Source organism: Lepidochelys kempii, chromosome 3 (assembly GCF_965140285.1).
Source record: "Lepidochelys kempii isolate rLepKem1 chromosome 3, rLepKem1.hap1, whole genome shotgun sequence".
Taxonomy (NCBI): Eukaryota; Metazoa; Chordata; order Testudines; family Cheloniidae; genus Lepidochelys; species Lepidochelys kempii.
In genome coordinates, this window is record NC_136382.1 from 106,555,225 (window position 1) to 106,567,333 (window position 12,109).

The window sequence follows — 12,109 nt, forward strand, 5'->3', positions numbered from 1 at the left end:
TGAACGCTCATTTGCATTGCTATCTGAATTGTGTTAAACACCAGCTTTCATATATTGCCTCTTAACATAATTATCTCCCTTGTTGCTGTTACTCCATGTATATGATAGGAGGCAAATTTAAACTGCATAAAGCATTCACTCTGGTTCGAAAACTTCCTTGGAAGGAGTTCAGAGATGTCACAAGGGCTCACATTTGTATGTGCTCAATGTTTGTTATGTATGCTCAGACTGAGGGTTTGCACACTCAAATACCCTGGTTTGTGCCCACACACTTTTGAAAATTTGGACCACATTCTCTATCTGTTCTTTACCTCCTTTCTAAAAAATTTGATTACAAATAGTGGTTGGCCAAAGCTGGGGGAAGAGGGGGAATTTTGACTTATCTGAGCACCTGCTGGTTACCTCCAAAATATCTTTGAACTAGTGTGTGGGAGCCACCCACATTTTGTATGATTAAAGGAAGCTTTTATTTCTAGAAATACTTGTACTGCTTCAGGATGTTAGCTATATGAGTCAGAATGCTCAGTTGGTAGCTGCCATTGTATCAGAAGTGAGGGGGTGTCAAAAAATGACCTGTCCTGTCCAACAGGCTTTCCAGTACTTCCGGCATTTCAGATGCCAGCTCATGATCCCTTATTAAAGGTACAGTAGAGCATCAACTTCAGTTAACCACATTCCTGACAGGCAACAGTACTGTGATGGATGGATTCCAGTCCTTTGGATGTGAATTTTATACTTGATGTAAAGAATTTCTCTTTGATATCCTCTTCCAAATAGATGCTTACTGTTAGGAGGGGAAACTCATCCAGGAGTAACTCTTTGAGGAACGTGTTCAGAGAGGCCCTTTCTGCATGTTTAAGGCACCCAACACTGCAGTGTATAGGTGCCTCATACAGAATTAAGATTTGTGAAACCATTTGTCCGAAGGGACCCGACTCACCTCTGCTCTTAGATCCAGCTACTCCTACTCATTTGCCTTACAGATTTTGTTTGCTTTTCTGTATTGCTTTGTGGTTTTCAGCACTGAATGTTGCCCCTGCTTAAAGGATTAAAAACAGCCCTTGCTAAAACTGCTCCATATTGGCCAATCGTGCAAATTGCTTCTTTTTCTGTTTTTTATTCAAAGCCCATCATTTCCTTTGTGCCCCTAGCAAAGATCATTTGTGTGTGTAGTACTCAATGCACATATACAAACTGAAGAGTGAGGCCTACCAAAGATGTGCAGTTGGTGGGGGTTGTTAGGGAACTGGGTTCAACTCCTTCATTATTGGGGTAAGCCCCAGCTCTGATGCGACTTAAAGCTGGTGAGAGGGATCCTAAGCACTGATCAACTATATATCCTACCTACTTCAGACACACTGCCTGCCTCCCGCCCTCGACATGCCCTCTGTGGTGGGAGGGGACTGACACAGGGCTAAGAATCAACACATCTGCAATGATAGGGGGTTCTCTTCTATCAGGGGAATTCTCTGTGACCAGTGACAACTAGTTTCCAGCTTCCTGTGTTGTGCAAAGTGGCTGGGAACAGAGTAGGGAATCTGGCACTGTGTCAGATGTTTTAAAGGTCATTGGACCCTGACAGAACGTTCTTAAATGCCTAGTTTGTTGTGAAATAACTCCCAGAATACATAGTGCCACTTATCCAAAATGGTGATGTGCGGTGTGTCTCATCAGAAATATTAGCATAGATGAAATATGAAGTTCCTGACCCAAGTCACTTCGGTATGTAACATGGCAGAAAAGAAAGCATTATAATAACTTACCACACTCAATTTACATCTTTTTCTCTCAAACACCACATCATAGAATATCCTGTCCAATTTTTCTTTGGCTCTGTATCGTCCTGTGCAATGTTGAAGTAAAAATGCTTATTTTAAGGGTTTTAGAGGCCATGCAAAATTGGGCTTGCCACAAAAAGCAGGCCTCAACCTTAACTACAGAGAGGCTGGAAACCATCCAGTATTTAGTTATTTATTATAATTTATATAACTAAAAAGACGCCTACCCAAGATTCTAGCGATCCTAATGCACCATGAACAATACAGTTAAATCTCAGCAACAGTAAACCTTTTAGCCTTCTTCAAAACCCCAGTCTTTTGCAGCATGACCTGAAGGTTATCAGATTTGGGCTACTTCAGTATTCTGGAGTTTTATTTTATGTAGTGCTCCGAGAAGGAGGTGATGGTTTTCAAACTCTCGGGTGCGTCCCCCAAAGGGAGAGCGCCTCACAGTTTGAAATCCTCTGTGCTAAATGGAAGGCAGAAATCGGGGGCCGGGACACATGACTGTGCATGCGCTCCCCCATGCATCATCTCTAAGAGACACAGATATGCTTACTCTCCCCAGGCACTAAAATGCTTTGTTACAGCTCTGCTTCATGGCCAGAAGGGATCCTTAGCTCATCTGGTCAGACCTGCTGTATAACACCACAGAATTTCATCCAGTTACCCCTATATTAAGCCCAATCACTTATGTTTGGCTAAAGCATATCTTTCAGAAAGGCAACCAGCCTTGATGTGAAAACTTCAAGAGACGGATAACCCACTGCTTTCTGTGGTAGTTTGTTCCATTGGTTAATCATTTAAATTGGAGGTCAGGGGAAAAGTGGGTTGCCACAAAACTGGAGGCCAATTTTGAAATTTGGGCATGAATGTGTACCTGAATTACCCTCATTCCTGGAGATGGTCCCTTCCAGGTCAAATTTGAAGCACCTCAGCTGGATAATGTGGGTAAACATATACTGTTCTGCACACTTTTTTACTAGATGTAGGGATAAACAGAGGGATTAATCTCCAAGGCTGCCAATCTGGTATCGTTTCACAGTGTAACATATCAAAACTCGTGGCGAACGGGGGAAGTCCCGGATGACTGAAAAAAGGCTAATGTAGTGCCAATCTTTAAAAAAGGGAAGGAGGAGGATCCTGGGAACTACAGGCCAGTCAGCCTCACTTCAGTCCCCGGAAAAATCATGGAGCAGGTCCTCAAAGAATCAATCCTGAAGCACTTACATGAGAGGAAAGTGATCAGGAACAGTCAGCATGGATTCACCAAGGGAAGGTCATGCTTGACTAATCTAATTGCCTTCTATGATGAGATTACTGGTTCTGTGGATGAAGGGAAAGCAGTGGATGTATTGTATCTTGACTTTAGCAAAGCTTTTGACACGGTCTCCCACCGTATTCTTGTCAGCAAGTTAAGGAAGTATGGGCTGGATGAATGCACTATAAGGTGGGTAGAAAGTTGGCTAGATTGTCGGGCTCAACAGGTAGTGATCAATGGCTCCATGTCTAGTTGGCAGCCGGTGTCAAGTGGAGTGCCCCAGGGGTCGGTCCTGGGGCCGGTTTTGTTCAATATCTTCATAAATGATCTGGAGGATAGTGTGGATTGCACTCTCAGCAAATTTGCAGATGATACTAAACTGGGAGGAGTGGTAGATACGCTGGAGGGCAGGGATAGGATACAGAGGGACCTAAACAAATTGGAGGATTGGGCCAAAAGAAATCTGATGAGGTTCAATAAGGATAAGTGCAGGGTCCTGCACTTAGGACGGAAGAACCCAATGCACAGCTACAGACTAGGGACCGAATGGCTAGGCAGCAGTTCTGCGGAAAAGGGCCTAGGGGTGACAGTGGACGAGAAGCTGGATATGAGCCAGCAGTGTGCCCTTGTTGCCAAGAAGGCCAATGTCATTTTGGGATGTATAAGTAGGGGCATAGCGAGCAGATCGAGGGACGTGTTCGTCCCCCTCTATTCGACATTGGTGTGGCCTCATCTGGAGTACTGTGTCCAGTTTTGGGCCCCACACTACAAGAAGGATGTGGATAAATTGGAGAGAGTCCAGCGAAGGGCAACAAAAATTATTAGGGGTCTGGAACACATGACTTATGAGGAGAGGCTGAGGGAACTGGGATTGTTTAGTCTGCAGAAGAGAAGAATGAGGGGGGATTTGATAGCTGCTTTCAACTACCTGAGAGGTAGTTCCAGAGAGGATGGTTCTAGACTATTCTCAGTGGTGGAAGAGGACAGGACAAGGAGTAATGGTCTCAAGTTGCAGTGGGGGAGGTTTAGATTGGATATTAGGAAAAACTTTTTCACTAAGAGGGTGGTGAAACACTGGAATGTGTTGCCTAGGGAGGTGGTGGAATCTCCTTCCTTAGAAGTTTTTAAGGTCAGGCTTGACAAAGCCCTGGCTGGGATGATTTAATTGGGTATGGGTCCTGCTTTTGAGCAGGGGGTTGGACTAGATGACTTCCTGAGGTCCCTTCCAACCCTGATATTCTATGATTCTATGATTTAAAGAAAATATTACAAACTGTTACAAATAAATCTCATTAACAATAGGAATACCTCATTAGAGCTAACAATTAATTTATTAACTACTTAAGGTTCCCTGATAGTTGTATTTTTGCGGTTGTTTTTTTTTTTGGAGGGGGGGGGTGTAAGGAAAAAGGAAATTACCCAAAGGATAACTGTAATTTCTGTTGGTAACAAAATACACAGCATTCAAATGGCTCAAAATGAGTAATATTAATACATTTAATTACAACAACTGTGTATTAATATTGTCTAATGTCCCCAGCTAATTGCAGTTTTTGCATTCCTTTTGTTCTGGAGAGTTATCTGTTTTCCTTGATCTATTCTCATCATATTTTAAACTCCTATTTTTGTTACTAACTCCATCCCTGTTATGCTTTTGGGATCTGTTTCAAAGCCCACTGAAGTCAATGAAAAGACTCTCATTGACTTCGGTGGGCTTTGGATTGGTTCATTAGGGACACAAGCATGTCCCCTGCTATACACTGTCCAAAATGAAGGTGCCAAGAGGAACTCAAAGCTCTCATCTCTCATAGTGCCTGTTGCTCTGGTATGTAGCAGGATCACATCAACACCTCTTATCTCTTCTAGGAAACTATGAATTTTGATTAAAAATGGAATTTCACTTTGCAATAAGCAAACGAGTAAATTAATCAAAACTCAGGTGGGGATTTGCTGGCAGTAACGTTAATCCTTCTGAAACCAACGTGGACTGTCTCTTCATAAAAGCCATCTCATATGTAGTGAATGCATAGGGCTTGCCAACCCTCCAGGATTGGCCTGGAGTATCCCAGAATCGGCATCGATCTCCCGGTGACTATTGAAAGCAATCCAGGAGATTTTAATAGGATACTTTAAGAAAATGACATTACCTCATGTTGTGGGGGTGGGGAGGAAAGGGGGGAATCTACCAGAATAGCTTCAGTCAGAGTTGGCAATCCTATGAATGCATGAGGATTCCCTATCGCTTCCTTCTTTAGGAGTACTGTTTCTCTTCTTGAAATCCTAGTCCTCGTTTCACTTCTCAATCATATTGAATGTCGGAGGCCCAGTGACTGACCCATCTCTGACTCTAACACCAGTATTTTTACATGGACTGGTAAATGGTGATTCTTATGTAAACTTTTCTGATATTTGGCACCCTGGTGCCTAACTTCTCATTGTAAAGCTCTGAAAGTTCCACAAACCAAGGAAATGAAAGTTCCAAGACCTTTCTGGATTATGTTTGTGCAACACTAAGCATATATAGCAAATCACAAAGGCTTCTGTTAGGTTGCATATGATCTTTCTGGCCCCCGTCCTCCTACAAACTTGCCTTCAGGTCATATGTTCTTTGATGATTGCCTAAAAATCTGATAATCTCCATATGGTATTGTTGTTCTTTGTCAAGAAAAAGATACATTGATATAGTGAGCACGATACAGGGTCTATCTCAGTAATTATTCTGGCTGGGTCATTTCACACTTCTTCTCTACCTCCAACCCCCATTCTGGGCCGTGAAATATTCAGACACAGACTCACTATTATTCCCATATTTTTAACTTAATGTAAGGTTGTTCAATCGCATTTCCTCATAACAAAAACACTAAAAAGCGACAAAATCAGGAGGTAAGGCAACAACTACACCCAACACAATACTAGTCTCCAAGCATTAGTCCACTATCATCACAACACTAATACCCTCTCGAACATGCTCCATTCCAATTCAGCAACTCATACAACCTTACGATAATCAGATCAACGATGTATATATCTATATACAGGTGACAGTGTGGCTGGATGGAGCTCTGGACTGGGGTGCAAGTCCTGGCTGTGCCCTTGACTTGCTGGTGGCATTTCAGAGGTGCCCCGGTTTCCCCCTCTGTAAAATGAGCATAATGTTCCTTAGCTCCTTTGTAAAGCACTTTAACATTTACAAAGCGTTGTATAAGAGCTAGATATCCTTACGTATATGCTACTAAACTGAACGAATACTAATGACAAATGTGATGTGTTGTATAATGAAGTAATAAATAGGTTAGTTAATGTTCTGCATTGCAGAGGTTTTCAGGCCCTTGACAAATGCACTGACTACAAGGGTGTTGTTGAATTGAAATTGCTTGTGTTAGCTTTAGGGGCCACATCTTAATTTCAATTAATTAAATGCTAGCATGCATCTGGCTTCTAGGGTTGTATGGGACTACCTTATACAGCTGGTACTTGTGGCACTGAAAGAGTTGGCAGAGAACTAGCCTAGAGTCTGAAGAGATGCTGGGAAGGCTCTTGATTAAGGTAGAGACAAACACAGACTTTTTTGTCTTGAGCTTGAAAAGCTTGTAAAATGGTTTTAGCAGTTTTTTTTTCCCCTTATGAAATTAGACCATTTTACTCGCAAGATCATGTGCAGTGTTGACAAGAATACTATCGGCTAAGGTCAGGTCAGCAGTGCAAGAGGAAACTGATCTGCTGCTGGACAATTTCCATTTCTCTTTTTGTGATATTAAAAGTGAACGACCAACACCTCTCTTTTCTGGGTCTCCTGGTAGCCAAAAGGAATTTAGCTCAGACCATGAACTTCTGGCTCTAAAACAAGCAAATCTAAATATAAAAGGAAAGTGTGTTAGACAAGAAAGCTCCAAAGAGCAAGGACCTTTTTTCTTTTTTTTTGCACAGAGTTTTATCATATGCAATATTCATTCTTCCCACATTATTGTGACATCTATTTGCAAAATGCCAACCTTCCTAATGATTTAGTTTGCAGCCTAATTCTTTATTTTATAAGAAATTAAACAGGGGGTTCCTCTCAAAACTCCCAATGCAAAACAGACTTAATGCTCTTTTTTTTAACAGTCATGGATAGAGGCTCAGTCAGAAAAATCATATATTTAAGTATGGTGCACTCGCTTCTGATCACTTTGGAGGAACAGCAGTAATGTTAAAATAGCAGGCAAATCCTTCCAGAAAGTAACAATTGGCAATTTAAGATGTGCCCATCTCTCACCACTGCTTTTGTTTGCTCTCTTTGTAATTTCAGTTAATTCAATGAGCTCTAGTATATCACTGAGAAGCTTGGGTGTGCAAAGAATGTGGGATTAGACCCTATAAAAGAATTTGGGATGGAAAACCTGAAACTACTGAGACAGATCCTACATGGGAGGATCAAGAGATGGAAATACTTAATTAAGGCCATCTCTGATGGAAAGCCGTTTGCCTGAGATAGTGTCAGTGGTGACCTTTTCTAGTATTTATGAGTCATTATTTCACTCTTAGTTAATGTGATAAAGATGTTCTGGTTATAGGCTCTGAATATTTCCTGCAGCTCTAATAGGCAGGGCTCCCCATCTTCTTTTCTGAACCCAAATAAACTTATCTTCAGGCATTTAGCAGCCACTAATTGGTATATCGCATGGCATGGTTTGGAAACAAGCAGCATTGCAAAAAAGGATACAGTTTATAAAAGGGTGTTCAGAGGAAGAAAGGGCTCTGCTGATCCCTGGCTTTGTGTTGTCTACAGTGACCCGCTGTTTGATTTAGTAAAGATTAGTTTATTCCCAGCAACTCCAAACTCATATTTGTTGGTGGATTAGGTGTACTGCTCTCTGATTTGTATTATCTTTTATGTTCTATGGATTTCACTGAGGAACCAGACAATGCTCTGTTTAATCCATGCATGAGATTTAATGAACCTTTGCTTAAACTGCTTTAAGGGAACCTTTTTCTATACCTTTTTACTTACCCATTAATACAGTATTTGGGAACCAGCATTTTCTGTGATTTCAGCATTCACTTTGTCTAAATGCATAAGAGAAATCCAAAAATAGAAATTAACTTCTACAGTCATAAATTTAGGTACAGCCAGCACAGATAGACCACAGCAAATCATTCTGCCTCTAAAATACTGGTATCAGATTGAGCATTCGTAATTAGGGTCCTATCAAATTCACAGTCCATTCTGGTCAATTGCATGGTCAAAGGATTTTTAAATTGGTCAATTTCAGACTTTCTAACTTTGGGGGTCCTAACCCAAAATGGGATCATGATGGGTCGTGGGGGTGGGGGGGTCCCAAGATTGCCACCCTCATTTCTGTGCTGCCTTCAGGGCTGAGCTAGAGGAGATTGGTGGAGGTGGGTAGGTGCTGGGGGTTCCTAGCTGCTAGTCCAGGCCAGTGGCAGATTAAGGCAGGGCCCCTGGCCAATTTGTGAGCCCCCGAGAAAAATGGGTGCCCCAGCCCTGGAAGAAGCCCCAGTGGCAGTAGCCCCTACCTGGTCTCCCCCAGTCCCGACAGGAACTGTGGGGGAAGAAGCCCCAAGCGGGTACACTGACCCTGGCTGCAACCGCAGGGGCTGAAGCCCTGAGCTCCAGCTGGAGCCATGGCCAGGGGTGGAGAGTGTTGGAAACCTTGAACCCGGGCTGCCCCAAGCCCCAGCTGGAGCAGTGGGAGGTGGAAGCCCCAAGTATGGGATGCATTGGCTGTAGCCGCCGGGAGCAGGAGCCACCGGGGAAGGAAGCCTCGAGCTAGAAGCTGTGGGTTGGGGGAAGGGGCCCGGGGGGTGGGGGAGGGGGGAGGGCAGAAGCTGGGAGCCCAGCTCCTGGGCTGCTCCAGCATAGAAGTGAGGGTGTAGCACTCTCATTTCTGCACTGCCTCTCGAGGTCAATCTGATCTGCCCACCAAGAGTGGTCGTGCAGGGAAAGACAACTCCTGTCCCTCCCCAGCCCAGCCAGACTAGCAGCTAGGAACCCCAGGAATATCACCGATGCATTGTATTTTCCTCAGGAAGTCAGTGGTGTTTCGAAGATAGCTAGGAGTGCTGGTAGCGTAGGGCCTGAGGAGGGAGTCTACATAGCCAGACGATCCTGCTGTCAGGGTGCCAATGCCTGAAGAGATGGGGCGTCCAGGATTCCCAGGTTTATGGATCTTGGGTAGCAGATAGAATACCCCTGGTCAGGTTTCTAGGCGTGTGTCTGTGCGGATTTGTTCTTGTGCTTTTTCAGGGAGTTTCTTGAGCAAATGCTGAAGTTTCTTTTGGTAATCCTCAGTGGGATCAGAGGCTAACAGCTTGTAGAATGTGGTGTTGGAGAGCTGCCTAGCAGCCTCTTGTTCATATTCCGACCTATTCATGCTGACAACAGCACCTCCTTTGTCAGCCTTTTTGATTATGATGTCAGAGTTGTTTCTGAGGCTGTGGATGGCATTGTGTTCTACACAGCTGAGGTTATGGGGCAAGTGATGCTGCTTTTCCACAATTTCAGCCCGTGCACATCAGCGGAAGCACTCTATGTAGCAGTCCAGTCTGTTGTTTCGACCTTCAGGAGGAGTCCACCCAGAATCGTTCTTTTTGTAGTGTTGATAGGAAGGTCTCTGTGGGTTAGTATGCTGTTCAGAGGTGTGTTGGAAATATTTCTTGAGTCAGAGACATCGAAGATAGGATTTTCGGTCATCACAGAACTGTATCATGTTCATGGGGGTGGAGGGGCAGAAAGAGAGGCCCTGAAATAGGACAGATTCTTCTGCTGGGCGAAGAGTATAAGTGGATAGATTAACAATATTGCTGGGTGGGTTAAGGGAACCACTGTTGTGGCCCCTTGTGGCATGCAGTAGTTTAGATAGTTTAGTGTCCTTTTTCTTTTGTAGAGAAGTAAAGTGTGTGTTGTAAATGGCTTGTCTAGTTTTAGTAAAGTCCAGCCACGAGGAAGTTTGTGTGGAAGGTTGTTTTTTATGGGAGTATCTAGTTTTGAGAGCTCATTCTTTCTTTCCCTGTTTGCTGTAGAGGATGTTGATCAGGTGGTTCCGCAGTTTCTTTGAGAGCGTGTGGCACAAGCTGTCAGCATAGTCTGTGTCGTATGTAGATTGTAATGGATTTTTTACCTTCAGTCCTTTTGGTATGATGTCCATCTGTTTGCATTTGGAAAGGGAGATGATGTCTGTCTGTATCTGTATGAGTTTTTTCATAAAGTTGGTGGATTTCCACTCCATACGGCTAAATTCAGTGCCTTGCATAATGACAGGCTTCAGAGTAGCAGCCGTGTTACTCTGTATCCGCAAAAAGAAAAGGAGTACTTGTGGCACCTTAGAGACTAACAAATTTATTTGAGCATAAGCTTTCGTGAGCTACAGCTCATTTCATCGGATACATGTAGTGGAAAATACAGTGGGGAGATTTTATATACACGGAGAACATGAAACAATGGGTGTTACCATACACAAGGTAACAAGAGTGATCAGGTAAGGTGAACTATTACCAGCAGGACGGGGCGGGGGGAACCCTTTTGTAGTGATAATCAAGGTGGGCCATTTCGAGCAGTTGACAAGAACATGTGAGGAACAGTGGGGGGGGATAAACATGGGGAAGTAGTTTTACTTTTTGTAATGACACATCCACTCCCAGTCTTTATTCAAGTCTAATGTAATGGTGTCCCGTTTGCAAATTAATTCCAGTTCAGCAGTCTGAGCATACAAACTCAGAAGAAATTGCTGATCTCTGCTGCCAATCTGTAGTTGAGTTTCCTCTTAAATAATATATCACTTTAGTGCTTTCTTGGCTTTTATTCCAATAATTTTTACTCCCTAAAACAGCTAAATTTGAGAGGCAAATAATGTTAGCAAAAAAAAATTCATATGGGCCCTTGGTGTGTGTTGTAACAGAAATGATCCCTCTCCCACTAGAAGTGTTCCAAATATTTACAATGAAAAGGGAGAGTATTTAAAATTCAGGTTTGAATATTTTGGTACAAACTTAAACAGGTCCATTTCGCCATCAAATGAAATACATTCCAGCAAAAACAAACCCTTTCTGAGCAAAGATAGTCCTGTTCCAAGCAAAAGGTGGATTTGAAACATGAAAGTCAAAATGTAATATTTTTGTGTTTTACTGCAAAAAACAAAAAAACAAAAATTGATCAAATTTGACAGAAGAACTAATTTTGAGAGAGTGGAATCGGGGAGGGAGAGAAAAATCGTGTGAAATTTCACTATGTTCAGCAGATAAAACAGTGATGGATAAAGAGCTGAAGTAGATAGTGGCCTGTTTCACCACCTTACCATCTAGAGGTGTGCTGTAAATCTTTGCACTGTGGGAGATGACCTGTGTAGCATGTGTGGTCACATGACCCCTTCCCTTGTATTCCTCATTTCAGTTGTTTACTGGCCAACTGACTGACTGAAAATTGACGTGCATTATAGACCAAACTTACATATATTGGTCACAGTTTTAGGGAAACCCCCTTTGACCCCTTCCATGTGCTGTTCAAGGTATGTCTCTTTAGGTGTTGGGCCTCTAGTATTCACCTCTGCCTGGGCTGGCCCCACGCCCCTTTCTCCTGAGAAGGGATTCAGGCTGCAGTGCCCTTCAATCCACTGTGATGATCCCAGCAGGACTGACCTTAGAGGGACTATTTCAGAGCAGTAGTTTGCTAGGATTTAACTTTCAGGGCCAAACCAGACTTATTAGAATGGCTTTTTCACAGCTTGTACTATCATTCAGCAGTGAGCCTGAGCAGAGCAGAAAGGCACTAAAGGCTCCAATTGGCATTGTCTGTGCAGAGCCTAACGGTTCCACAGATGAATACATGGCAATCGAAGGACATGAAGAACTTTTTCCTCCATATCCAAAGAACCTACCATGAGGCAATGGGCAGTACCTGGCAAGAAAACCACACTTCATCAGTTTTACAGCCCCAATTTGGGGTATGGATCCAATTAAATTACTGCCCCCTGGGTTACTTCTCTCTGACGCATTTTCTATCCCTTATGAACCTTCTCGAACCAGCAAAACTATAAAGGAGCAAAATAAGCATTTCATGTTATTGGCTCAGAAC

The 12,109-nt window shown here is 43.1% G+C and overlaps 1 protein-coding gene across 6 annotated transcripts in view; it reads left to right on the forward strand.

Annotated features, from left to right (window-relative positions):
* ARFGEF3 (ARFGEF family member 3) overlaps positions 1–12,109 on the forward strand; it is a 124,617-nt gene that overhangs the window by 24,914 nt on the left and 87,594 nt on the right. The window lies entirely within an intron of this gene.